The sequence below is a fragment of the Rhamphochromis sp. 'chilingali' genome (genome assembly GCF_963969265.1).
Source record: "Rhamphochromis sp. 'chilingali' genome assembly, chromosome: 10".
Lineage (NCBI taxonomy): Eukaryota > Metazoa > Chordata > Actinopteri > Cichliformes > Cichlidae > Rhamphochromis > Rhamphochromis sp. 'chilingali'.
In genome coordinates this window covers 5,818,284-5,833,781 of record NC_137937.1, presented here as the reverse complement: position 1 = coordinate 5,833,781, position 15,498 = coordinate 5,818,284, and the positions used below count along the sequence as shown (strand labels likewise).

Here is a 15,498-nt window from a genome sequence, read left to right as displayed (position 1 = left end):
CTCTGAAAAATAAAATGGTCTGTTTTGAGGTGAAGCTGATCCGAGAAGTCAAGAGGTCAAGAGGTTCTGGTGGGTGAAAATTTAGTGTTGTATTAGCTCTGAATAGTGTTTTATACAGTCAGGGATTATTAAGAAATTACAGGGTCACAAAGCTTTGATCGTTCCAACATAACATTTGAAGAGACGCAATTTATGTTAATTACCAAAAGTAAAAGTCCTGTTTTATGTAAAGTAGCACCTCTCAAATTTTAGAGTCAGTCACACTAGAATAACAATAAGACAGCAAACTCCTCTTGTCTGGGAAAACTACAGCGCGATATCTGTGGATGAGTTTCTGTTTGTCTGTCAGTAGTTAATATGAAAGTCTCTTTAATGTGAATTTCTGTGTATGTAGACAATGACAAATCTGAAGACACAACAGATTTGAGACTTTTGCTAATTTACCACAGTTAACTAGCGTATTATCATAAACAGATAGCATGTAATTGCCCGCCCGACCCCATTTAATCACAGACTGATTGGAGACCGACTCCATCTTATCGCCATTTTACCGTTATCTCTGACACACTAACGTCAGTTTGAAGACGGTAATTGACTACGAGTCATCACAGACCTGGCGTCCGCTTTCAAAGCAGCTATTTCAGAGGCAGTAAGATTTCACACAGTCGCAATAATTTTGGCCGGGCCACGGTCTCCAACCACTGTTTTTCTAAACTGTAGCTAATTGTTCAGCTAAACTTATATAGCTTCACATGCTGAACTACTTGATATGTGCTATAAATGCCTCAAAACTATCCATAACTTCAGTAGTTGATTAAATATTTCAAGAAAGAGTTTTTATTTATTTCTCCAAACACAAGATAAAAGAGTTTATCTCTGTGATAATGAATGGATCCTCATAGAGAGATCGTTGAAAAACACACAAAGAGTGGAGACAACAGGGGCGGGAAGAGAATAGGAGACAGTACCGAGAAATAAAAAAAAGAGTGGTAAGCTTGAAAAAGAGAGTGAGAAGGCAAAAGCCAGACTGGAAATTGATAGTGTAATTGTTGACTGCTGGTCAGCTCTTATCTTGGTTTCTCAGGGCCGTTGTCTGGGCAAGCCGGCTTCCTTTTTGCTTTTCCAATTGCCGTCTCTCTCTAAGAGTTGACCAAACCTGGCAACCTGAACACATTTCTCTATTTTTTTTTACCTCTTGCCAACCTTTCCTCTTGTATTCATCCCAGTCGAAATCCCTCTCCTCTTATCTTCTTTCTGTCGTATTATTGAGGCCTCGTCCCACTGAGCATCTTCCTTTCTTTCCATCTCTTTCTTCAAACGAGTCAGGCTTCATGCAGAGAGCAGTGGACTGGAAAAGAGCAGCGGGAGATGGGTGAGAGCGCAACCAGCCTGCGGGTCAGAGGTGAGTCTGCAGCAGGACAGGGGGTAGGCGAGAGGGGCCAGTCCAGAATTGCCCCTCAACAATAGGGGCTATTGTGTCTGCAGCTGCTCATACAGACAGACTCAAAGGAGGATTTAGTGCTAGATTTCAGGTGAGACCATTAAGGTGCTAACAAGAACCATAGCATGGCCTGAGATAAGCTAAGTGTGGAAAAAGTGAATGAAAGAAGCTCAACAGGAGTCTTAAGAGGAGAAGACTGAAGCCGTCTTCATGATCAGCAAACGTTATGAGGATGTGTCCCGGTTTTTAAGCTAACTGCATGTGGAACAGTGTTAGATATCATTGCATTTACTGGTTAAACAGTGAGTTTAGCATATGCATGAATGATTCACTCCCTGCATTGCCTCTTTCTTCACGGCTCTTGTTTAATAAATCTTTTAGATGGTACTTGTGACATGATACCTCTCTGTTGCAGTATTAGCAGCTGGTATGAAGACTGTGCCGTTGTCTAATTTCAGTCACAACAGATGAAGAAAGAGATCGGTGATTCATGGACGTGGATCAAGGTAGATACGTCACGCTGAGATCCATGAGGCAAAATGTGATTAGTCAGACAGGGGGCAAGTCATCTCACTCCTCTTCATCGCACATTACATTGTTTTCTACAAATCACGCTGACTCCTTACTGAGACGTCTCCAATTAAGGCAAAGATATAAACCACAGATGTGTAGGCATTTGAACAGTATGGCGCACACACTGCCTTCCATCCTCTTTGCACTGACCAAAAGTTTCCTGTAGTATGTGAAAGAAATGCTTGGTTAGTAGAAGTCTACCTTGACTTTTCAATAAGGTTGGATAGTTATCTTTGAATTTAGAAGTGCTACACTGGGTAAACACCTGTATTTTCACCTGAGAATGGTAATAAGTAACTAATTTTCCTACAGGCCGAGCTAACCCAAGACAATCACAGGAGGAAATAAAGCAGAATAGCGCTCACCCTCCTTCTAGCTACGAAAGCTAAGCTACTCCCACACACAAGCTCAGTGGAGATCTCAGAGAGCAGTCATGTAGGGGCCCTCCTGCTGCCGATAAGCCTCCACTGGCCCTTCTGTAGAGCCTACCCTGGAGAGAGGCCATTAGCCTGGCTGCAGCTCCTTCCTGGATAAGCTGCAGCTTACCAGCCGACGAGCCGCAGGGCAACTTTTTTTATTGTCCTTTCAAAACTTTATGCGTGAGTGTGGGGCGATAGCTTGGGAGGGGTTGCGAGTGCTGTAGCCTGCAATCCAGCATGTGTGTGTGTGCATTCAAGTTGTGCCCTCCCAGCACTTCCTGCACTAACGGCCGGTCCCACGGTAGGAAAGGCGAGCTCTATCCGACCAGAACAATGCCAAAAAAAGGCTGTCATAAAAACAAACTACCATGCTCTGGTTAGCACGGGGGAAGAGGAGGGTAGGGGCCTACTTTCCTTTACACACCCCCTACTGCACTGCATCTGGATCATTATTCCCATACACACAGTCTTAGTTATGCAGGGTTTGAGCCAGTACTTTAACTGTTATCTTCTGCTGCTGGCCTGGACACATTTACATAGACTATCCAGGACAAAATAATGAATGAAAACGGCAAGAAGCAGCTGAATATGCATACTCCATGCACACACACATAGCAATGCTGCAACTGACAGTAAACAATGGGAACCTCCGTATACACAATGGCTCAGAGCAGGACTGACGTATCACCAAGACCTGAATAACAAAAGAAGGGAACAACTCCAGTGGTCCTCTCTGCACAACACATCGCCCAGTCAACTGAGCCAGAATGCATTTGCTGACTTGGAACAAGCAAAATAACAAACGGCTGACTAACGTGCAAGTTGGGGGCCTCAGGAAACATGCAAAACAATCTACACGGTGCCCCCGAAACACAGTTGGCTTACGGACAAGGTTTTTGTTTTGGCTGAGCATATTACTATCTCTTCCCCAATCCAGCTTTACAATTTCAGCCTCAGCCAAGCATGGGCAGACCCAATAAGCAGCATCAGATAGGATAGATGGGTCCATCTGCTATCTGAAAAGGAAATTACTAAATAAGTATCAAATATAATGGAGATTTCTTACCCTGAGCCCCTCTTCGACTCGGGAGATGAAAAAAACAAATAGGAAACCCAGAAGCAGTGCAAATGGATTGGTATTGATTTATGTAGCCTACTATAATTATAGATGCGAACAGCAATTAAAGAAATACATCAACATGAGGCAAAAGAAGTGTTTGCTTTCATGCCAAGAGTTAGCTGAGAAGATCAGAAACAACCACTCCACTCTCATGTCAGAATCACAGTTCTTGACCCAGTGGTTATCGTCTTTGCCAACTGCTATAACAACAAAGTGTCATAACATTTCTTACTTCAGCTGGACTTGCTGTAGTTTTGTCCTAAACAACAAGCGTTGCTGTTTCGAAAATATAGTCTACATTGCTAGATAAGCTACAGAACAGGAAAAGGAAGTTCAGCACTCAAACACAAACAAAATGGCTGCCAAGATGGTATCTGTTGTGCGGTTTGAAACTTGCTATAGGGCACTTTAATAGTTGTGAAAATGATGATAAATTATTAGCTAAATTATTTTATCAAGCTGATTTGTGGTTTCTCACTTTAATCTTCAATGCATATTTTATAGAAAGTAGTAAAAGAGTCAAGAAGTCCGTAAACTTAGCTTAGCAGGAAACAGTTAGCCTAGCTTAGTCAGAAGCCTCCAAATCCCATCAGCTTTCTGTGTTTTGCTCTGAACAAAAAGCTAATATATAAATTATAACAAAGCTATAAAGGTAAAACAAAGCATTGTTTAACTTTCGGACTAGACCAGGCTAATTGCGTTAGTTTCTAGATTTTCATCTAATCTAAGCTAAGAGTTCAGTTCAGGATTAGAGAGGTGGACTCTGTGGTTTTTGTTATTTACTCAGGTCAAACATCAACAGCTGTAGTTTTACTGTTCCACAGCACTTTAGCAAGTGATTCTGCTCACAATCTATGGCTTTATAAAACTGTGTGAAATTGACTGACTGAAAATTGTATTTTTGTAATTTCAGATTTTTCTTTATGCAATTTAGGCTACACACTTTACTAATGTACCGATAAATATACATTCACAGGCCACTTCATTAGAACTTAGAACTTTTAGAACTTTTATTGTCATTGTACAGTTGCTTGTAAAGTGAAATTTGGTACACACGTTCAACTGCTTGCTGATGCAAATATCTTACCATCCAATCACAACCAGCACGTCATGTGGCTATGGTCCAGGCCACCTGATGAGTTCAAGCTTAGCATCAGAATAGGGAAGAAAGGTTGATTTAAGTGCTTTAAGTAGCATGGGTGTTGGTGCCAAAGTATTTCAGAAAGTGCTGATTGATCTGTTTTTTTCCATACAAACATCTGTAGGGATTACAGAGAATGGTCCAAAAAAAGAGGTCAGAATTTGGTGTAAACACCATTAAAGTGTGGCTCCATCCCGCCTTGTATCAATGATTCAGGCTACTGGTGATGGTGTAATGGTGTGGGGGATATTTTCTTGGCCAACTTTGGGCCCCTTAGTATCAAATACTTTGGAATGTGGTGGAATGGATGATTCGCATCAAGGATGTGCAGCCAACAAATCTGCAGCAACTGTGTGATGCTATCACGTCAATGCGGATCACAATCTCTGAGGAATGTTTCCAGAGCCTTGTTGAATCAATGCTACGAACAGTTACAGCAGTTAAATGGGTCTAACTCAATACTAGCAAGGCGTACCTAATAAAGTGTCTGTGATTGTATATCAGCCATGATGAGTTTAAGTCTAAATAGCAAGTGTTCATTCTTCTCTGATCATAGTTAAACTGTGCCGCAGCTATGTTTGTAAATCAGATGCTTTCACATTTATACTGAGTGGCCTGCACTGCAAACCAAAGATGAAAAGGAATTTCAACAGTTGTGATATTTCCAGCTTTTTCAGCAAGCGAATCCTGAGTCTTGACAGGCCGAAGATATGGAGAGGACTGAAGAGATACAGAAAGGAGAGTAGGCAGGAGAGACCAAGCAGGACAAAACCACAGAGGCTAGAAATGAGGCCTGAGAGAATGAGAAGAAGAAGTAAAAGAAAGTGTGAGGGAGGAAGACGAGCATAAATCAAAAAGAGAAAGGACAAAATCGGAGAGGGAAGAAGGGATGAAGAGATGGATGAAGACAGGGAACAGATAACCCCGCTACAGGAGCTCATGGTACCCTTTTATTCACTGTCCTTAAATATTCTAGTGCAACACACACAATAACACATTTGTCTTTATTTCTGTGAAGTCATTAGGCTGAGATTATTCTCAACATTTAATCTCCAAATGTTCTTGTTTTATCAGTAAAGCTGAGGGTAAAATGAATGTGTGCACACTATATGATTAGATAAGTAACAAGAGAGGAATTTACCATTAGTTGAATAATCTTCCTCTTCAAATGTGACGTAGCAAAACAACCTGATTTGAAGACGTTCCCAACGAAAGGCAGGAGAAAGACGTTTCCACACTCAGTGGTGCCACTCTTGGCCATGGCTCGACTATTTCCTGTGACCATCTGAGAAATACAGCTGTTCTCGGGATTGCGGCTGTTGATTAAATGTGTTTGTGTAGCACGTTGCGGCACTGCATCAACAACTGTAGCTTCAAGCTGTCATAAAAAATATCAGCTGTTCAGTTTTTATCTGTGAACTCCGGGCTGTTGTTCCTGTAGCCCCTCATTAAGGAAGCGGGGGGAAAGTGCGCTGATATATTACGACAAGTTTCACCGTAAAAATGGATTTGTGAAACGTTTGGCGACTCTATTGAGCTACAGAAGTAGATTTTGTTTTATTCTTTTCAAATGTGTACCACCTTGTCATCACTATATGATCTTTTAGGTCTGCATCCTATCAAATCTCAGCAAGAAAGTGATCGAACTTGCAGAAATATCTGCTGAATTCAGCCTCACAACTTTCACACTATTCTTTTAAATAATCTTTAAAAGAGAGATGCACACTCCTCTGTTGCTGTCCGCCAAACGTACTATGTTATATATATGCATATGTATTTGTTCTGTATCTCAAGTAAGCAAAACTCAATTTAACCTTCTAACTCCAAGTGTCCTGTTTTACATAAAAACTTGGACCCAGTTATTGTTAGATACAAACACAAATAGCGTAGCTAGCAGGCACCAGATGGCCAGTAGTGGTCAGCTGGTAACAAACAAGCAGGTCAGGGCTCTCCTCCACCTCCATTCTGCCCAGCATAAATAATGCAGAGGACTCGAGCTACCAAGAGAAACTCCACCGAACTCCTCTAAAAGCCTCGAGTAACTCTCCGAGCAAGTCCTGAAAAGGGGTGTTTACTTGTGGTGAAAGAAAAAAAGAAGGGGCAAACCTTTGTGTCATAGCAGGGAGCTACGACACAAAGGTTCTGTTCATTCATTTGTGTCAGACAACAGTAATTAGATCTGCGTGATGACTGCACTGCATTCTGACATCTTTAAAACTGCATTGATCAAAGCCGGGGGGGGGGGGGGGGGGGGGGGGGTGTGATTTCAGGTCAGGATGAAAAGCTTTGATAAACAAAACTTCTATATTGTAAAAATAATGAAAATCTGGTGCAGACAGCTATACTAGCTGCACATATTTGCCTCCAGGACCAACATTCTGCTCCATATTGGATTTTCCACTAGTCTGACTTTCCTGGAAACACTTTTCGTCCCTTAGGGCTTATTTATTTATTGATTGCCCCAAAGGATGATGGGGGGAGGGGGGCTGGCTGCATCATTCACAGAGGGTGACATGTATTTATTACTCCTTTGTACTCTGTATTCTGAGCGTAGTGAATTTTTGGCAATATTGTTAATTTTTTGACAATAATGTCAGTAAGACTTCATTTAATTTACCTGAATTGATTTGGAGAGATGAAAGGAACATCTATAACAGCTGCTCCCGGGGCATTCAAGGTACTGGCACAACTATTAGAGCCACAAAAAAGGATTACCCTAGTATCCTAGCATAGTTTTCATTCACAGTAGACTGAATGTGCACTTGTCTGTTCAATTAAAGTCGAGCTATATAAGTGGTAAGGGTTTACACTTTGGCAATGCAAAAATGACCTCATCATGCAACTCGAGTTGAGCCGAAACGAGTGGAGGGGGTGTATGTGAGCGTAAGTGGGCAAGAGAGATAGAGGATGAGAGCGAGAGAGAAAAAGAAAAAGCTCAAAGGGAAGGGTAAGTTGCAGAACAGAAAAAGCTTCTCCTCTCGGAACAACTGCAATCACAGCCGCAGCCAAAACCCCCCCGGATCCGTCCTTGCTGCCTAACGGAAACTTCTCAGCAGGCCTTAAAGCAACTGAGACGGAGGCTGGAGGTTGTGCAGTGGTGTGTGTACCATTCAGCATGAGCACAATTTGTGCTCTGCGTTACAGGAAGAGTGCCATCTGTAGTACTTGGACAATAAATGACGACCACGTCAGTTTTAAGAAACGTCAGAATTTGCTGAGACAACTAACATGCTTGTGTGTTTTCTTAGTGTCTTTCAACGGTAATGCATTCACATTAGGAAGAAATGCAAATGTGCAAAGTAAAGAAATCCAAAGTTCTGTTTGGTTTTCACACGGCATGCTTAACTGCAAAAACCAATGAGGTGCTTTATGGGATTTGAATATTTAATCTAGTATTTAGTTTAGAAATGGAACAACAAAACAAGTTTTTGCAACACATTCAATTTATTATATAGGCAATTCATTATTTTATAGTAGTCCCCTCCCTTCCTCCAAATGTCCAGAATGGATGCCAAAGAGGAACATAGCGTTGTTCTTTCAGTTTTTTAGTTGTAATGAGTGCACCAGCTGGGCACTTGTAGTGCACTTCATCTAGCAGTACTTATAGACTCAAAACAGGGGAAAGGCAGGGTGTAAGAGCAGAAGTAAATAATTTTAGACATATGCATTAGACAACAACAAAAAATGCATAAAATGTGACCGGGTTTAATTAAAGGCGCTCAGCGTTTGTGATTAATGTGCTAATGACATGCTAATGTGTAACACTATGTTAATGTTTGAGTTTCATGTGTGTGATGTTACTCTTAGGAACATGAAGGCACATCTTGCGCGCGCACACACACACACACACACACACACACACACACACACACACACACACACACACACACACACACACACACACACACACACACACACACACACACACACTGTCTTATCCATACAGCATAAGGTTTATATCACTTTGAACCTGAACCCTGACACATTTGCCACAGTGTTCCTTTAAACACCTTCTCTAAACATCAGCCTTTCCAGCCCATACTTGCAACACGTTGTTCCCCTCACACACACACGACCCATCTGCTTCAGCTCTCCGGACCTTGCATCTGGCCTCCCATGAACCATATCTCTGTTTAACACACACACATACACCGAGGAGCTCTAAAAACCCCCCACAGAATCAGTGCGATTATGTTTGAGCTGCATTAGAACACAGAGGGCATAGCTCGAAATGTGAACTCTTTGCACCTCAGCAGGAAATACAGACCAGTGTGAAACAGAAGAAACAAAACAAAATCTGTTTCTGTGAGATCCTTTTTTTTTTTAAGCAAAGAAAAGCAGATAGACTAAATCGGTCCTGGGATGAAAGGACGTTTTGAAAAAAAAGAAAGAAAAAAGCCTACTGTGGGAAGCTGGCACATCAACTGTTGCTCTGCAAAAGACACAGAGCCTCCAAGGAAATTATGATGAGCGGATTCAGATCCATACCTTCGTGATACACCACAGCCGGCGTGAACACAGGCTCTGTGTGTTCCCGTATGCAAAATGAGTTACATAATCAGCAATGATCCCATCATTGTTGCATTTTACTGTGTTCAGCTGCTTGGTTGTGGGCTGCAGTACATGTCGCGCTGACGTGATGCATGTGACACTGGGGTGACGATTAAACGCACGCAAACGGGCGGGCACAGAGCAGACAGGAGGCATCTGCCTCTGTCACGACGTATGGTCTATGACGCAGTGTTGACCCCCACGTGTGGAAACTGCCTGTGATTTGTTCTTTGTTGCAGTTTTCCGATGGGACATTTAAGAACTTTGGGGCTAATGCTGCAATGCGCCTCTTAAGAAACTTTAACAAGCATTTTTTTCATTCTGTAAACAAAACACTCACATCAGTCAAAGCGAATCAGTTGCAAAACCTTGGAATAGAGGGGACCAGCATGGATGGCATGAAACCCAGACAAGACGGGAACACACACACAAACAGTAGGAGACTTTCCACATCAGTCAAGCTTTTATGAAAACATAAAATGAAGCTGGGCACGTGCCTGTAGAGGCATTGCCATTTACATGTGTGCGCTATCAGCCTGGATGACTGTGTGCCATTTCACTGCATGTGTATGAGGAGCAGCTTTAGGAGTGCATGAGGGGGATATAGGAAGGAGGCTGGCTGTCAGGATGTGGAGTCCATTGTCTGTCCAACAATGAAGAGATTGAGTCGGCAGGAGTCCTGTGGCTCTCTCAATAGAGGCATTAACATCTGGGGCGAGAGGGCTACAGTGTGTGTGTGTGTGTGTGTGTGTGTGTGTGTGTGTGTGTGTGTGTGTGTGTGTGTGTGTGTGTGAGAGAGAGAGAGAGAGAGCGACAGAGTGTGTGTCATTGTTGCGAACACCCTGGATAAAAGTGGATTTTTAAGTTTGTTTTTTTAGCCTGGGAATAATGCAGATGTCAGGAGGAATCCTTCAACAACTAAATTGGTTTTGAAAGATCTCTCCTTGTAACCCGCTTCACTGCCGAATAATCTGTGCAATACTGCGCGTGCCTTTAGTGAGGATTATGTGTCTACTTTTCTTTTTTCCCCCTCAAAGTCTGTGAACTTGATTTATACCAAATTAAAAGGTGGGTGAATTGAATTTTGGCAGGCTTATCCACTGCTACATCCCTCTGCACGGCAAATGTCAACTTGCTAACTCTGATTTCTACTCGCTTATTGCTTCCATTAATCTTTGCAAATGACACAGTGACACAAGCGGACGCACAGAGACCTGCAGAAGCCACCCGCCCACCTGTGGTACAGGGAAAGGGAGTCTCCTGTGACAGTTACACAAATATCACAGTCAGAAAACAGATCCTCAAGTATGATATCACTACTAAAAACCTATCTCCTCTGTCCCACATGGCAACAGCCCTTTGCAGGGACCCCCAATCCAACACCCTTCCTTCCTTCTTCTAAACTACCACCTCTTTACACCAACCCTCACTTCCTCACTGTCCAGTGTGGACACACGCCCCTCCTTCCACCTTCCAACCCTCCTCCTCCTCAGTAATTACAATAATCACTCAAGTGAAGCTAATACTTACTTCATTAAGGCAAAGGAAAAAAGAAAGAGAGGGAAAGAAGAACAAGGAGGAAACCACTCCAAAGTAATATCTCAAACCAGTGGATTATTGTCACCATAAGAGCTTCATTTTTGAGTATTAACTGAGGGATACAGGCAGCAGTTAAAGGGACTCCGTTCTTTCTTTCTTTCTTTCTTTCTTTCTTTCTTTCTTTCTTTCTTTCTTTCTTTCTTTCTTTCTTTCTTTCTTTCTTTCTTGGCATCTGAAACTTAAAACCTCTTCACAAATCTAAAATCCACACATGTGCACAAGTGCAGAAAACTTTGAAATCTACAAAGCAGTTTCCCTTCGCAGGAAGACGACAGCGGCCACAGTGAGTGAGGATTACGAGGGGGATCTGTATTGATGTTATTAGAGGCGGAAAAAAGCACTACCAAGCAAAAGAAGGTGCCTAAAAGTTTGTCTTGTCAGGCACCAGACTCGCTCAGAACTTAAGAGCCTGAAATACAGGCAGACACAAAAGAGATCATTCTCAGACTGCTGCACCAGTATACACCGAGAGGTCAGCTTCACGTTGTGCGTTTTTGCTGCACGGTAGCATTGCCGGGCTGTGATTGTGGAGGTGCAGCGGCAGCACATTACAGTAGATGCACAGAAATACAGTAGAAAAAAGCCCGGAGTTGATTCCCTTCCAACTGCCCCTGACCGCAGTGCGCTGTGTTTACACAGCGCGAAAAGGGGATAAAGTTGCATCGCATTGAGCCCCAAAACTGGCAACCCAAAACACCCCAAATCATCTGTCTATACAAACGCACTGCACCTTAGATGGTGCTGTTTTAGGAAGAAATTAAAAAAAAACGTGGGCTTCTTGGCAACAGTTGGAGATTCGGACGCTCCGGGGTTTGGGATGTTTTCTGCCTCTGCTTGCTTCGTTAGTGTGTTAAAATCCAGCCGCCTCACAGCGCTGGAAGCAATATTGCCGAGAAATAACGAGCGCACACTTACCTTATTATTACGGTGATGGTGCTGATGATCACGGGCAATGCGTCCTGCGCTTTTCCTCCCCGCTCTCCGTCCTTCTCTGACGACTGGAGCCAGTATCCGTTTCTGCCTCTCTGTTTCTCTCTCTCTCTGCTTTCTCCGTTATCTCACGTTTGTTTTTGAATTTGAGTTATAAATTATTCCACATCCTCATCAATTTCTGATGCTCTCTCTCGCAGTTCCTCTCGTGTCCCCTATGCCTTTTTTTCCTCCTAAAAATGTTTGGACTATAAGGCAAATCAAGCCATATGATCCTGTCATTCAGTTTTTCACACAGAACTGGCTCTCCGCGCAACTCCCTCCCTGGGCTTTGTAACACGAAACCAGGCGAAGACGAGGAGGAGGAGGAGGAGAAAATGAGGAGGAAAGGGGAAAAAGCAAAGAAAGAAACGAGAGCGTGGATTGAATCCACTATCTGGGACCAGCTAAAAGGATCTACCCGCCTCCCTGTCTCAGAAGTTTCGGCAGTCCGTACCAAGCAGATATGTCAGAGTGGTCGTCGCGCTGCGTCTCTGTGCCAATGTCCAATGGAAATGATGTATATGGGAGTGTGTGTGAGGGGTGCGTGGCGCTGCAGCGTGTGTGCGCCCCCAGCCTACTTCTGCAGTACGCATCACAGCAGGGACCTGAGAGGATTTAAAAAAATAAAAAATAAAAAACCCAAAGAAGCACACAAACAGGTCTCCGCCCATTAGCCCCTCAGAACAAGGGTCAACAGCAGAGGACCCCCCGGCAGTCATTAGATTTACTGTAGAACATGCACGTTTCTTTCTTTCTTTCTTTCTTTCTTTCTTTCTTTCTTTCTTTCTTTCTTTCTTTTTAAAATAAGTCTGCCCCAACCTGAGGTCAAAGTCCCTTTATACCTCCGACTCCATACATCTGACACCCAGGACTTGGGTGGTGGTACGCCACTGACCACCAAGCTTAGCATAAGAGGTGGGATCCAAATATGATAGCAGTGATATCAACACTGGTCTTGGAATCGGACTGGTACTAGGATACGTTGTGCACAGTTGTGTTAATTATTACTTTCCGGGAATTAAAAAATACATCTCAATAATAAACAATGAAAAAGGTCTGAACCTTTTTGTGTTGACTGTCACATCTACTTTATTAAAAGTGAACAGCGCAAATGAAAACAACCCAAAGTGTTTTAGAAACATTCCAGGTCTCAAAAAAAAAAAAAATCCCAGTTTCAAAACATGAAAAGCTGAAAGGTTTGTTTTGTTGTGTTAACTAAGTATTGTGGAAAGTAAAAATCATAGTTATTAAACTATGGTCATTAAAATTTTTTTTCAGAATTTGCAAATTGTTGATGAATCCTAAATCAAACAAAATTTGCAGTATCGCACGGCACTGTTTAACATCTCTTAAGCAGATGTTAATGCGGCATTATAATTATTATTTCCTTTAATAAAGTTACTAAACTTGTTGTCAGATGAAGTCTGTAACAAATGTTTATTTTTTTGTATTCATTCTCTAATCGTCTCATGAAAATAAAGAAACATTAATCTTAGTTTTCTAAGATTTTGTAGTCTGCATCTCCTCTGCACATTTTAATGATGCGCTTATTGATTGCTCTCAAAACTCAAAATGCTGCTCATCTGCTGCCGTTATAATAAATGCTCAGTCTCAGCAGAAGAAGACAGATATATTAAGTATGATATTAAGTGGGGTAAGTCTTGGATTCTTTTACTAGTAAACGCAACATTATTCCCTCCGATATGAGTTAAAGTCCTTCGTCATTCATGTTTAGCTAATTTGAAAGCCTTACCCTCACTTACCCAGTTTAGGGTCACTGAGGGCTGGAACCTATCCCAGGTGCCATTGGGTGAGATGTGGGGTACACCTTGGACAGATCTCCAGTCTGTCGCAGGGCTAACACAGAGAGACAGACAACCATTCACACTCACATTTACAATATGGGCAATTTAGGTTTAGGTTGGTAGTCCATTTGGTGGACTGCTAAGGTCACAAGTCCATTTCTGTCCTGTGACGTACTGGTAAATCTGGTGTCACTATGCTGATTATCACAGCGAGGCTAGCGACCACACACTCTCACATCCATACCTATGAGCAATTTGCAATCAACAGGTGTTCTAAAGCGGCGTCCACACAGTAGCTGTAATAAATTAGCAATTTCAAACAACAAAGCGAAATAACCACTTGGCGATGTGAAACAAACAGGTCCCAAGATAAACTTTTCTCAACTTTGAAGCGAGCGACTGAAGTAACTACAAACAAGAGTGAACAATGCTGTTGATTGACATGTGGCAATGTAGAAAATACAGAAGAGGGTTACCTAGGCAACCATAGCCTTGAATGTTCTGACAGCCAGCTATCAGCTAGAAAGCAATATATGATGAGCAAATCTCTTCACGTGTGGATGCCCTTTAACAAGCATGTCCTTTCAATGTGGGTGAAAGCCAGAGTTATAGAAGAAACCCACGGGAGAACAATCAAAACTCTACACAGAAAGCCGACCACGAGGTGCATGTGCTATATGTGGGGCAAAAGTGCCAGCACGCTCCACCGTACAGCTCTTGAAAAACAAAACTACTCTGAATCACTTTAATCAAAGCAGCAGTCTCTGCTGTGTGAGTGGCGCTCCCAAAACAGAATCCTACATTTTTCGTAATGAAAATCTGAAGCCATGTCTTTCAAATACAAAGGAGTTTCTATCAAATAGTATCAGTTGATGTAATTGGTGATTTTAGGGCAGAAATAATCTTTAACTTCTAAACGGAAACATACACTTAGGCTTAAAAATAGTCCAGATTTTTTGCAACAATACTAAAGTAATCATCATGTTTTTGTTCTCACAGGTCTTACAATCAAGATCGCCTATGGGAAACAGGATTTATGAGAATGGGCAGAGGTAGAAGTTAGCAGTAAGCACGCTAGCTAGCTGACATCTGAAAATGATGTGATATTCTGGCTGAAGCATTTCTATCCATCCATCCATCCTCTATTGCTTATCCCTGTCAGGTTTGCGGGTGGGCTTGAACCTATCCTATCCCAGCTATCTTAGGGCGACAGGTCAGTCTGTCGCAGGGCTAACACATAGACACAGACAAACATTCACACTCACATTCACACCTTTGGGCAATTTAGAGTTCCCAATTAACCTAAAACCACTAAATGCATGTTTTTGGACTGTAGGAGGAAGCCGGAGTACCTGGAGAGAAACCACGCAAACACGGGGAGAATATGCAAACTCCACATAGTTACCACTGTGAGGCAACAGTGCTAACCACTGTGCTAGAAGTATCTCTAAAAAACAAAAAAAATACACTTCGACTGTAATTTCAGACATAAAGATAAAAAGCTATATAATCGTAGGTTTTTGGAGGCATCGTGAAGTTAGGCTAGTTGAAGTACTTTATGTGACGTTGCAGCTAGCTACATAGGTATTTTAGCTTTAGGCTAATACGAAGACAGCAGCACAGGTGACATATTCAACAAATTGAATTCTTTTATTTGACAGTACAATGAGTTTTTGGGACAGGGTCTCATCATACGGTAGAAAAATGACACTCTTTGATTTATTTTAGTTTTTCAGGCTTTTTAAAGAAATGACAGCTATCACTGAGCGGTTAAGATTCTGCTGAGAGTCTGCAAAAGTTGCAGGGCTGCTAGTGTCAGGATGTGTAGCTTGAGCCATGGGGGCTGTCATTAGTGACATCTGCCCATATCTACTGCC

At 42.3% G+C, this 15,498-nt stretch overlaps 1 protein-coding gene across 2 annotated transcripts in view; it reads right to left on the bottom strand.

The window, feature by feature from the left end:
• Positions 1-12,384, bottom strand: part of sema4c (sema domain, immunoglobulin domain (Ig), transmembrane domain (TM) and short cytoplasmic domain, (semaphorin) 4C) — a 114,226-nt gene extending 101,842 nt beyond the window's left edge. Inside the window, exons 1-2 of one of the 2 annotated variants that reach the window (XM_080893068.1) lie at positions 11,760-12,384; positions 1,193-1,348 (exon numbers count right to left, since the gene is read on the bottom strand). The gene's annotated coding sequence lies outside the window, so the exon portion shown is untranslated. The remainder of the gene's footprint in view (positions 1-1,192; positions 1,349-11,759) is intronic. The other variant, XM_080893067.1, reaches the window with a different exon arrangement.
• Positions 12,385-15,498: the final 3,114 nt, after the last annotated feature.